This window comes from Lipotes vexillifer, unplaced genomic scaffold, assembly GCF_000442215.2.
Source record: "Lipotes vexillifer unplaced genomic scaffold, Lipotes_vexillifer_v1.1 scaffold185, whole genome shotgun sequence".
Taxonomy (NCBI): domain Eukaryota; kingdom Metazoa; phylum Chordata; class Mammalia; order Artiodactyla; family Lipotidae; genus Lipotes; species Lipotes vexillifer.
Genome location: NW_006794406.1, coordinates 1,157,635 through 1,171,267, shown reverse-complemented (window position 1 = coordinate 1,171,267; position 13,633 = coordinate 1,157,635). Strand labels below are relative to the sequence as shown.

General features: G+C 40.4%; 1 protein-coding gene across 1 annotated transcript in view; it reads left to right on the top strand.

The window, feature by feature from the left end:
• The first annotated feature begins 3,359 nt into the window (after positions 1-3,359).
• The window catches only part of GPR63 (G protein-coupled receptor 63), a 53,787-nt gene continuing 43,513 nt past the window's right edge, over positions 3,360-13,633 (top strand). The window contains exon 1 of the mRNA XM_007467188.1: positions 3,360-3,580. The gene's annotated coding sequence lies outside the window, so the exon portion shown is untranslated. The remainder of the gene's footprint in view (positions 3,581-13,633) is intronic.

The window sequence follows — 13,633 nt, the reverse complement described above, 5'->3', positions numbered from 1 at the left end:
AAAGTGACCAGAAGTATGAAATGAAATCTACATCATAACTTAGAACACAGAAGATAATGAAACGCAAGTTCAACAAATAATCTTATTAAGTGTGATGCACTTTAATATTTTTTATTTTAATTAAAAATATACTACTCAAAACCTACTAAAATGATTTCATGACCTGCAGTTTGAAACACTCTTATAAACCATGACAGTGCAGATTTCCTTTCAGTTCCAAACACATGGCAAGATCTTTTCCCCCTCAATCCTGCTCATATGTTCTCTTCTTACCTGGAAAACCATTATGTTTTTTTCTCTGCATTTTTAAAAGGCCATCAGGTTGGTTCCTGGCTGAAAAGCATTTCCCAGACTACTTCAGCTCATTGTGTCTCTTATTTCAGTGCCTATAGCTAACACGCAGAGCTCATCACACTTTTTTTTTTTTTTTACACTAAATCATGTGATATACTGTGATGCTCTGTAATTGTCCTATATCTTAGATGGTTATGTCTCCTTGACTAAATTTAACCGCTCTGAGGGCAGTGATCATGTTGCATGCTTTTGCTTCTATACTTTTCGAGATGCCTAGCACAGAGCAGGGCAGATCACAAAAGCTAAAAGCTGTCCTGTGACCCTAGGCAAGTCAATCTCTTAGGTTTTATTTCTTCCTTCTTAAAATGAAGGGGGCCGTTTTAGATTAATCCTAAAGTGTCCTCCAGGGTTTTAAGTCTATTTGTGTATAATATCTATGAACTTCTTCTATAAATACAGAAGTGAAGAATACATTAAACACTTTTATGAGCAACCAAAGGAAAGTTCTCACGTGGGAAGAAAAAAGGCTGAAATTATTCGGCAGTTTTCATAGGCAAAATATAAACTCCTCTGTGCTATGTCTGAAAAGATAAAGAAGAACTTACTGGAGTTTGGAAATGGAATTGGGCCCTGGGTCATTTGGATTCTGATATGTGATTATTCATAGGCCGCATTTCAAGTTGAATGAACATATGGGTAGCAAGAAATATCCGTGGACTCTTTATATTATTATGAATTGATCACATATAACACAAGGCTTAACAATGAATGTGGGGTTAGGGGGACGTGTGGAGGCAGAGGTAGCATGATTTAGGGAAAAAATTATTGAATACAGTTTAGGTATTGTTTGTTTGCTAGTGGTTTGTTAACATCACTGAGGCCCTTCCGAGGTGAAAGGATGTGGCTGGCTGGGTCGGTTACTTGCATTCTTCTGAACCAGAGGCTATAGGCAAAGTAGCCAGAGAGGTAGGTGCTGCGTGTATGTGTGCGTGTTAGGAAATGGGAGGTGTGGGGAATAGGCCATCTATGGACTTTACCTGCTCATTATTATACCAATTATACCAATCCATGGTTATAATGGTTAGTTCAGAGACGGGCATAGGATCTAAGCAAGTCCAATGAGACTCATTCCTTGGCCTGCTTTCTTGTTAATGGGACCAATTGCTAAGGAGGTGGGAGGAGGGGGAACACCTGGAGCTGTAGGTCTAGGCCCTGATTAGAGAAAATAAAGCCAGTGCAATGAAAGCACAACCACGATATGAAGAGAAACAGAGTCCTAACACTCTTTGAGCACCTGGAGAAAAGCAAGGATTTTTTTTTACCTTTTTTTTTTTTAAAGCAACATTTTATTAATTTATTTATTTTAATATCTTTATTGGAATATAATTGCTTTACAATGTTGTGTTAGTTTCTGTTGTACAACAAAGTGAATCAGCTATAAGTATACATATATCCCCATATCCCCTCCCTCTTGAGCCTCCCTTCCATCCTCCCTATCCCACCCCTCTAGAAAATCAAGGATTTTAAAAAGCATTTTTTTTTTCTGCCAGTTCTACTCTTGGGATTTATAAGCATATGAGTCAATACATTTCAACCTCCTTTGCTGTAGGCTTTCAAAAGTCAGTTTGAGTAGGGTACCTAATACATCCAACTATCCTGACTATACAGGAGTTTATTATAAAACCAGTATAGCTTCATTCTTGCTCACTGCTAACCTCCTCTCTCATCTTATCCTTTGGTTAAACAGGGCCATGTCTCCTGCTTTTATAGAGCCCAACATTCGTTTCCTCTCCATCTGGTAAGAAAGGTTTCTCCAACCTTCTGCGCATGGCCTTCCAGGTGTCTTCCTCCACAAGTTAACATGTGCTTGTTTCACAATAGCAAGTGGCAGGGAAGGAAAAATATGAAGTCCAGTCTTAGGCAAGTGATGCGACTGCCTTTGTGTCTATTACAAAATACCTCTCCCTCAGAGTCCCCACCCGCCCAGCACCCCCATTCTTTGGAGCCCAGGCTGGATTTTAATCTTCAATTGCCTGTCCACCTCTACCTCAGCCAGAGGACGCTGGGCAGGGTACAAATGACACAAAGACTGTGCTGAGGTCCCACAGTACTAAGAAGAAGCAAGAGCTGGAGTCAAGAGGTAGAAAAACAAGCCCATACCCACACCCAGTTACTGTGGTCTCTTCCTAGGGTGTTGATAGCTGCTGATGCTGTGTCTCTGGGCATCGCCACACTGGGCATATCCCGCTGTGTGGTGATCACAAATGTTGATGATAGCTGGAAAAACAGTATCACTTGTCACTTGAAAGCAGTATTTCCCAGTATCATTTAGATCTTAAGGTTGATATCTTTTCTTAAGGGCCTTCCTGAATTCAGTTTGGTGATCTTTACAGCCAGTCTTTGCTGATGAAAGTCAATAGTTCAAGATGTCCAGTTGGAGGCCACCTGGCCATTGGCCATTGGAAGAGAACAGAGCACATGGTAAAGCAGGGCATTTGGTAAGTCTCCCCTGACACACCAGTGACACCTTCAGGGGTCAGTCTAGGGGCCCCAGCTGGTCTTTAATTTTTTGGTCTCCTGCACTCCTGGTGGTGGTGGTGGTGGACTCTCAACACTGTGTTGGAGACAGGAAGAAAAAGCAGGAAACATGGGAGGAAACGCAATTCCACTGGGCAGTCTCCAGCGGCGCGCACGGGCTTCGGGGGCGTAAGTGTGGGCGGTGCCTCTGTGGAGGCGGGAAGACAAGCCCCTAAGAGGGATGGGGGCGATTAGGAGAAGGGGCGAAGTTCCAACACCGTCTTGGGTGCAAGCCAACGGCGAGGGCGGCCCGCCGGTGCCGGGTCCCAGCACTTGCCCTGTTTTGGCCCAGGCGGAGGGCTGGGGCAGCCCGGGTTCTGGCCCCTGGAATCTCTCCGTGTCTGCAGGCTCCCTCCCTATTTTCTTGCTTCCTCTCCCCTCGCCGCCCGTCCTAAAACGCGGCGCCTTTAAGAGGGAGCTCGGTTACCCTGGGGGCGGGAACCCCTCGGCAGAACGCGAGGCGGCGGCGCTCGGCCGCGATGCTCCTCACTTTCTGCTCTAGCTGCCGTCGCCGCCGCCGCCCCCTGGATCGCCACCGCCATCCCCGCCTCCTCTTCCTCCTCCTCCTCCTCCTCCTCCTCTGCCTCGAAGAGTCGTTTTCTGCAGCAAAGGAGAGAAGTGCTATGTCAGGAAAGTTCCGGGAGGGACTGGCTGGGGCCATGCTCCCCGGGCTCTCCCGCAGGCGTCCGCGCGCTGCCCTTTGTATGAGGTGAGACTTGGGGTCCCTGGCCCCAGGGACAGGTAGCCGCCCGCGGGGAGCGCTTTGATTCGTCGCGGTGGGAAGGATGTGCGGTTGGGCGGAGTGTGCGGCGGGGGACGAGGCTGGTGAGACCCAAGTTGTGCCGGAGAAGCTCCGGGTTTTCGGGAAGGTTTTTGCAGCTGGACTAGAGGGATTTCGGCAGCCAGCGCCACACGGTGGGGCCCGGCCGGGACTCGGTGTCCCCGGGTCCCGCCTCGCCTCGCCTCCCGACGCCCCCTGCCCCGTCCCCTGCCCGCCCGAGCGGTGAGGCCTTCGAGGAAACCGCTCCGCTGCTGGCCGGACCCCGGTGCCGGGTTTCTCTCTGCCGGGCTCTCCCCTCGAGATGCTGAGCGCTGGGAGTGAGAGGCAGGGGATGGAATCCTCCTGAACTTTTACACTGTGGGCTCCTCACTCTTCAGGGGTGAAATTCACCTCGTTTGCCCAAGTCCGAGGGCTCCTTCGAGCTACACCAGTTCTGAGAGGTTGCCTTTTACTTGTGGGTGAGCTTTCCGCGCTGTGGCTCTTTCAGCCTTGGTCGGTTTTCAGCGTTGCACTGATTTTCGTCCGCCCTCTTCCTCCCCTTTTGGGAAACTTTTTTTTTTTTTTTTTTTAAAAGAAAAAAAATATCTTGGAGGATTCGGGTGCTAAAACAAACCAACCACCACTACAACAAAACCCAACAATGCATTTTTGTGAAATTTACCCCCCGGGGCTGACCTAAGTGTTCCAAGTGATCGTTTAGTCCCCATGAAATATTTAGTCTTGGTCTTAACACTTAATGAAAGGCAAAGATCCCTGTTGTAGGATGCAGGTTTTTTTTGTTTTTTTTTTTTTCAGTGAGGTGAGATGAGGTTTCAGTCATGTTTTTTAAACATTTCAATCATGTTTTTAAAAGATTTTTCTCTTTGTTTATTGGTTTTCATTATAGCTTAGATTAAGAAGGCTCCCATTAATTTTAGGAGTAATAGTTCTAAGAATCATAAATAAAACCTGATGTTTCTTGCATAATCCGACGTTGCTTCAGACAGTTTTACTCCTGGATGAGGTATGTAGTAGGTGTAATTATTTGATGAAACCTAATATATAAGTACATTTATTGCCCAAGTGGCTAAGTTTTCTTTTTTCATGTATCCTGTGGGTGAAGGAAGCCCATTTTCTCACACCCCCAGGTCTCTACCACAAATGTCTGTTCTTGTTTCTGTCTTCGTCACTCACATCGTATACATCTGATGACAGGGACAAATCAGAGGTGCTGATGGCAAGTCCCTATATTTTGTGAAGTGTTGCATAGCCAGAATTGTAGTGATGTAATTGATTATATGGTCCAGATTATTTTGAAAAATAAAAATAGAATGTGGGAGCTTGTTTAAAGAAAAGAGTGTCATGAAGTATTTAAATTCTCAAGTATATATGCTTTACATATAATTTGTGTGTAGAAAGATTTATTACCAAAATAGACGGGGAATACTGTAAGAGACAACTTATGTGCAGTGGGGAAGTTTTGAAAGAAAATCATTCCAGAATAAACATTAATATAATACCATTTTGTTTGGGATATAGGTTTTCATCTCTGGGCATGGTTTTGTCACTCTGTTGTCAAATATACCAGAATTGAAACTTTAAAAAAAGAACTCTCCATCTCAAGCATTTTCTGAAAATTTGTAGCAAACTGAGCATTTTTGGAAAAAAATTTGCTTAGAAGAAGTCGCATACTTAAAGCCCTAACTGCAGTTACTATTTTATCTTAAGTTTGCTGGACTCTAGGCCAGAAAGTACCGCATTCGGTAAGAATTTGGGGTTCTAAGGTGGATGTGACTTATTTCCTAGAACTGTGTGGGTTAATATGAGTACCTTGAGATTTGGTATGTGACTTATTTGATTGAGATGATTGTTTTGTGAATAATCCTTTTTGAAACTAAAGATATATATTCATATGTATATCACATATACATATCACAAATATATATATCACAAAATCCATATCTATTTATAGATATGGGTATACATATATTTATGTACCTCTATATATCTATAGAAGGGAAAACTGTTCAGGGACTCAATAATACTCCTTCACTAAGAAGAGCATGTCTGAAAGATCAAAAGCTAAAAACATTTCTTGCTACAGCTTGTCATTTCTTCAGCAATTTCATCACTATCAGTTAAGTTAAAAAAATACTGTATTTTCCAGCATGTTCTTGTTCTCACACAAAGCTTGGACCAGGGAGCCATATGCCAATGATCCTAACCGCATATTTTTTAAATGAACTGAATTATCACACCAATGGATGATTGAATCAGGCATTTCTTAAGCTTCAGCAATTTATCTCCAGTAGAAGAATCCCTGGTAAAATTTAGCTTGTTAATATAGTGTTTTCTTCTTTTAACACTTCAATAATTACCTTCAGGGCATTCCCCATAGGTCTGGGTCTTAGAGAGTAGACATCAAAGGCATGCGAGGCAAACCTTGGGTAAGTTTTGGTACTCCAATTTGTGAAATGATGTCTTGAGTATTTGATTTGAGAGAGATACTCATTTATACTTGGGAAAATAATACCTATGATACAGTGCTCCAATCTATAGGCAAAGCTTTGGAATATTTCTTACCATGTTCCACGGCTGAAGCTGCTTCATTTTAGCATATGTATGAAAGTTAGAAATGAAATGATTTTTTAGACTTTTTTTTCATTTGCTAGACATTTACCAGAAATGTGTTTATATTTGCTACAAATGCCCTTTACTTTATTGCATATGGCTATTTTTTCCTTTTCCTTTTCCTTTTTTGTTTTTTTTGCTACTGTGATGTGTATATTTAGGGTGAGTTCTTAGTGTTTACTTGAAACAGTACCATGTTTCACAGAGTTTATGTTGTGTCTCTTCAGCTTAAAAAAATAACATTTGAAATGTTTGACTGTGAACGTAAGATCACAGACTTTCAGAACTGATGGGATCTTGGTCAATTATAGTTTCAGTTTCCTGGGAATTTTCTGTTTAAGGTCAGATGTGGCCCTGATTTGAACTGGATGATGCACAAATAGGTACTTTTGCAACCACAAAACATGGAGAACATTCCAAATAACTTGCAGTGTGGGCATGCTTTAGTGTTTAGTTGGTTTGAGGCAGTGTGCCATGCTTGTAAAAAATGGTTTTTGAAGCTGACAGCAAGCTGTTTGACTCTTTGAGTTTGACACATAGGATGAAGTGCCTTTTAGCCTCTGTGCCAGTAAATATGGACAGGATTGGAAAAAGTAATTTGTTCACATTTCTGTATGTCAGAAGATTCAGAAAACTCAAGCATGAAACTAGCTTAATATACTGGAAAACTCATTCATATTCATTAAAAATGTAATGAAGAGTTGAGAATGTTGGATTTTAACACAGCTTTCAGGTCATGGGTAAAAGAGTGTATATTTGCAGTTAGTAGGGTAATCTAGTGGTCATCTCTTGAAATTAATAATAACACTATTATTAATAGTATTTCCTTTGAGTGATAATCCTCCCAGGCCCAACTTTGATTAAAAAGCATCCCCAGCCAGACACTGTACCAATCACCTAGCAAATATGTTAATTGATTCTTAAATAATTTTAAGTTGAAACCCTTATGCGTCATTGTAGTCATAAGCTTTATGTATCTTTGGCGTTTTTGACCAAAGTTTCTTGGTTAACTTCTTTTCTATCAATTGATGAAGCCCAATCTATATCACTAAAGCGTTTAAAAATATTTTAGGCACATTTTTTTCTGTGAAAATTTCTAAGGATTTGCCTTGGGAAGGGAGTGCAGAAGGGACATGATTCTTTATTGTAGCTCTTACCTTCCAAAGGAAGGTGCCTTCATCTCTTCCTGTCTTTTTTTAAACAAAAAAAATGCATAGGTAATTTTAGAGAAAGAACATTTGCAGGCATTTAAAGATGCTTGAAGTTTCAATCAAAATAAGGGTTTCAGCTCAAAGTTACCTAAGAATCAGTGAACGTTTGTGCCAGGTGTTGGTTACAGTTTTTGGCTGAGGGTGTCTGCTGATCCAAGTTGATCCTGGGAAGATACAGATTCAAAGGGAGTTGGACTGGAAAGGGGCTAATTCCAGGCATAGCATCTATTGCCTTCCAGAGGGAAAAATGTTTGCCTAAGTGTGTACTTCTATAAAATCCACTTTTTATCATTGTAGCTTATTTTTTCCGTTTCCTCCATGCTATATATGAAGTGTATAGTGTCTTCCTGCTCCATTTTTTTTTTTTTTTTTGCTGTACGCGGACCTCTCACTGTTGTGGCCTCTCCCGTTGCGGAGCACAGGCTCCGGACGTGCAGGCTCAGCGGCCATGGTTCACGGGCCCAGCCGCTCCGCAGCATGTGGGATCTTCCCGGACCGGGGCACGAACCCGTGTCCCCTGCATCGGCAGGCAGACTCTCAACCACTGCGCCACCAGGGAAGCCCCCTGCTCCATTTTTGATTAACCTTGCACTTCTAAAGTTTCACACTGTTCAGCACTAGCAGAAAGTCTGTTCTTTAAGCCTTTGAGCTTGCTCCCAGCAGTACTTTTCAAATGTGTTCCTCTTATTTTGAATTATTGAGTTCTTTAATGATACATTATGAGTTTTGAATTTAAGATTCCTCCATCTTCCTTAATAGGCCTTGGTTGAATTTGCTACTACTTAAAGGTGCAGTGATGTTGGTCACTTCTCATTTTTGTGCCTATATTTCATGTACAGTTGCTATTGTGAGGTTTCAAATCTTTATTCTTTAATCATACGCATGGAAAATTTAGAAAATCCAGACAAGCTAAAAAACAAAAAAACATAAAAAAAAAAAAGGAAAAGGAGGGCTTCCCTGGTGGCGCAGTGGTTGAGAGGCCACCTGCCGATGCAGGGGACACGGGTTCGTGCCCCGGTCCGGGAGGATCCCACGTGCCACGGAGCGGCTGGGCCCGTGAGCCATGGCTGCTGAGCCTGCGCATCCGGAGCCTGTGCTCTGCAGCGGGAGAGGCCACAACAGTGAGAGGCCCGCGTACTGCAAAAAAAAAAAAGAAAAGGAGAGTTATGCCTATTAACATTTTGATATATATTTTTATATACATATAGAAAATACTATAATATTTCATTTTCTAAAAATGATATTTTACTTACTATATGTTTTTCTTTTAAATTTTCATACAAAGTTGAACCACATTCCATATCATAGAGTGATCTTCTGTAACATATTTTGAATACTAAATAGTATTTTGTTCTGTGGATGTATCATATTTCATTGGGGAGATGCCATAATATCAGACAGGTTTTCTTTTTTTTAAATTGCTACTGTATAGCAGTAAATATCTTAAAGCTCAACTTTTGTACATATCTGTGGTTATTTCCTTTGAGTAAAACCCTGGAAGTAGAATTTTGGGGTAGGGATAAAAGGCAATGATGTTTTTTATTGACCTCAAGGCATTTTATTAGTCCCAATATAAATCTGTAGATTTAATCATAGCTTTCCTTGGTTACCATCTGCAGGGTTTTTTGGTCAGTGTAATATGAAAGACTCAAGTCAGATAGCATTTGAACCCTGACCTGAGTGACTAGGGCTTTATGCAAATGAAATAACCCTAGATATTTACAAAGACTTATCTATAAGGTCCAGCCTCAACACCAGAACATCCATTAGTGCCCAGTTATAGCTGTAAATGCTGTTACCACCTAAACAGGAAGAGCAGTTGATAGTGTGCTCTGAGAGTTCTCTCTTTTTCACTTTCGGTCTCCTTACTGTATTACCATCTGAGCTCCTGGCCACATTTACTGATACATACATAATTGCTGTATGGTAGAGTAAATAAATACTGTTTCCTTGTGTATAGTCATCTCTAAGATTTAAAGATTCTATTTTCTGCCCTTTGCCACCAACACCTAGACTCTTAATGTTCTCTGTGTGTTTATCTCTGTATCTCTATATCTATATTTTATATATTTATCTCTATCTTTCTCACTCTCTGTCGATGATACAAAACTTCATCATAGCCAAAAATTACGTTTTAAAATCAGATAAGTATCCCTCTGGCTACCACACAAACATAGTCGCTCCCGGGAACAAAAATCTAGGGGTATAAAATGGGCAAACACCAGGAAAAGGACATGTGTGAAAACTTATGGATTGATAGTTTAATGTAGAGAGAAATTTTCTCCTTCATTTTTATGACTGACGTTGTCTTTAGCTGTCAGACATGACCCTAATGACTGAAGAATGGCATTTGTATTTTCATGTACATTTTTCATCTTTAGAATTTGATGCTGGCTGTAAAAAGGAAGCAGAGGGCTTCCCTGGTGGCACAGTGGTTGAGAGTCCGCCTGCCGATGCAGGGGACACGGGTTCGTGCCCCGGTCCAGGAGGATCCCACATGCCGCGGAGCAGCTGGGCCCGTGAGCCATGGCCACTGAGCCTGCGGGTCCGGAACCTGTGCTCCGCAACGGGAGAGGCCACAACAGTGAGAGGCCTGTGTACCGCAAAAAAAAAAAAAAGAAAAAGAAAAAAAGAAACAAAGTAAGCGCGCACACACACACAAACACAAACATATTTTCTGGGCCAGCTATTCTTTTTTCAGACAGTGTCTTCTCCACTGTGTGGAGACCATGTCCTTTCCTCCTTTCTCTAAGTCAGGCTGAGCTTCTCTGTGCCCTAGTACCTGGTGTTTTCCTGTTCTAGCACTTCAGAATGAATTTTTTGTTTAGATGAGTATAATGTCCCTCTTTAATATCTCAAACAACAGGAATCATATCTTTGTATTTTGGCATGGAATTTAACAGGTATATGAGGATTGAACAGGTACATTTTTTCATGAGATTGTGTGGATGTTGTTTACATGGAGAAGGTTAGAAAATGCTTTTTTTTTTTTTTTTTTTTGCGGTGCACGGGCCTCTCACTGTTGTGGCCTCTCCCGTTGCGGAGCACAGGCTCCGGACGCGCAGGCTCAGCGGCTATGGCTCACGGGCCCAGCCGCTCCACGGCATGTGGGATCTTCCCGGACCGGGGCACGACCCCGTGTCCCCTGCATCGGCAGGCAGACTCTCAACCACTGCACCACCAGGGAAACCCTAGAAAATGCTTTTGAAACTGATTTTGCTACATATTTTTAAAAGAATATTTGTTGTGAAGTACCTTGTACATATAAAGGTGCATAAAACGTATTTGTAAGTTAAAAAAATAGAATACCTTTGCACCTACTACCAAGGTTAAAAAGTATGATATACCAAGAATCCCTCAGTTTACCCATTCCCCACCTAAAGGTAACCCTTGCTTTATCTCTAAAGCAACATATTCTTTAGTTTTGGTTATTTTTGGACTTTACATAAATGAATTATCATATATGTATTATATACTTTTATGTTTGCTTCATTTGTTCACTGTTTTTGAAATTCATCAATTTCATAGCTGTAATTTGTTTTTCTTTCTGTTTAGTGTTTTATTGTATGAATTCTATAATTTATTCATTTCACTCTTAAGGGGAATTTGTCATTGTAACTAGGTTTTCAAAAGCAAAAAGTATAAGCATAAAGTTTTCCGTGATATCCTTTTATCTGTTTAATCACTGCCACATCTGTGATGTGTCCCATTTCTTTTTTACTCCTGATGCTGCTGATTTCTGTCTGTCTGTCTTTGTCTGTTGCTCTTTCACTCTCTGTCTCTCCTTCAATCTTTTTTTAAATTTTAAAAATTTTTTGGCCACGCCACTGGGCATGTGGGATCTTAGTTCCCTGACCAGAGATCAAACCCTTGGCCCCCGAAGTGGAAGCGTGGAGTCTTAACCACTGGACCACTAGGGAAGTCTCTCTCCTTCTTCAATCTTGAGATATATCTTTTCAAAAAGATCTTTTCGAAGAACCAACTTTTGCCTTTGCCAGTCATCACTATTACATGTTTTTTTTTTTCCTAAATCCTTCATTTTTTGCTATTTTATTTTCTTTCTCCCATGCTTTTAGGTTTATTCTGCCATTATTCTAATTTCTTAAGTTGGGTGCTTAGCTCATTAATTGTGAACTTGCCTCATCAGAGGACAAGGAGTTGTCCTTGAATCATCACATTAGCTGCTTATCAGAATTTTTATGTAGTGCTTTTGTTATCATACAGTTCTAAATAATTTGCTATGGTTTCTTTGATTCATAGATCCAAGATCCGTCTTGAGAATGGTGTTTTCTAATTGCTAAACATAGTTTGTTGTTGCTGTTGCTGATTTCCAGCCTACTTGTAATATGGTCACAGTATGTGGTCTCTATCATACCAGTCTTCCGATGCTCTTTGAGGTTATCTTCATGGGCTAGGGCAAATGTTCTCTTTTTAATAAATGTCCCATGTGTAGCTTGAAAATCATGTATATTCTCCAGTTTCTGGGTGCAGTGTTCAATGTGTATCCAAAAGATGAAAATTTCAATTGTGCTGTTTAAATTTTCTTATTCCTTACTAATGATTTTGTCTGCTTGATTATTCAGTTACTGAGAAATTGTAACAATGGCTTTACCAATTTCATCTCCATAATTCACCTTCTGCTTTGAATATTTTGAGATTTGTTATTAAGTACTTTTATAATTAGATTTTAAAATATTCTTATGGTAAATTAAACCTTTTTCATATGTAATGACCTTCTAAGTCTCTAATCGTGCTGTTTGACTTAATTTTTTCATTGATATTAATAAAACAATTTAGGCTTCCCTATAGATTTTGATTGGCTTGATATATCTTTCTCTACTCTTTGACTTTCAAGTTGGATTTCTGTTCTTATGTTTTTAGATGTGTCTTTTGTAAATAGCATATAGCTGATCTTTGCTTTTAACTGGAGAGTTTAGTCTTTTTATGTTTAGAATGAAGACTGACATATTTGGGTTTATTATCACATTATGAGGTATTTTCTGTTCTGCTTTATCTCTTTCTACTCTCCTTTGTTGCCTTATTTGAATAGGTTGATTCTCTCCCATCCCCTTTTACTATTCTTTTTATTTTGAGGGTTAGGGCACTGGCTATAAGCTCCATATCTATTCTTTTAGTGGATACCCAGACAGTTTTACTATGCATCCTCATCTTAATCTAGTTTAATCAGTATCTTTGCCTTCTGCCATAGACTGAATTGTGTTCCTCCAGATTCATATGTTGAAGCCGTACACCCCAATGTGATTGTATTTGGAGGTGAAGCTTATAAGGAGGTAATTAAGGTTAAATGAGGTCATATGGGTGAGGCCCTAGTCTGATAAGACTGATGTCCATATAAGAAGAGGAAGAGACACCAGAGATATCTTTCTTCCTTTTACCTGTGCACAGAGGAAAGGCCAAGTGAGGACACAGTGAGAAGGTGGCTGCTCTTGATTGCTCATGTTGCCTTTATCATTTTAAGGTTTTGTTATTTTTGACTGTGAGCTGCTCACTTTCCCTAGAACTTTATTGGTGGTAATTTTTTCAGGCCTAGGTTGAAGGTGAGTTCCTCCAGAGGGGAAATATATTTTGATTCTACTACTAGCTTGGACACTATTGGCTCAGGTATATTTTAAATGAGATTTCTGCTTGAGGGTTTGTTTGTTTTTTTAATCTCAAGACTAGTTTGTGGATATGAATTCCTTGGGGAGATTATTTTCTCTCATCTGTCTAGCACTAGATTCAAGACTCGCAGTTTTCTTTGCTGTCTCTTTTGGCATGGAGGAGTCTATTTCTTGTTCACTTTTCACATAGTGAATTAGCCCTTTGAAGTCCTGGTTGCTGTTGGGGTCTTCTAAAAAAGCAGACAGTAATGTGTCAAGCTAAGATTGAAAAATGCTTACTTTTCTTTTTTTCTTTTAACTCCAATTTTACAATTTATCATTTTCCTCTACTGATACATTTTGAATTTCTGTATAGTATATTGGTATCAGCACTTTCCTAAGGCCTAAACTTCATCTTGTTTATAGTCATTTAATATTTCGTTTTATATTTTGTTCTTTAGGAAGTTAGTGTAGGCATCTTGTTTTAAATTATTCGGTTACATCTGGTTATATTTGCAAGCTTGAAAGACACTGCCAGTTACATTTATTTTTCTGTTGCT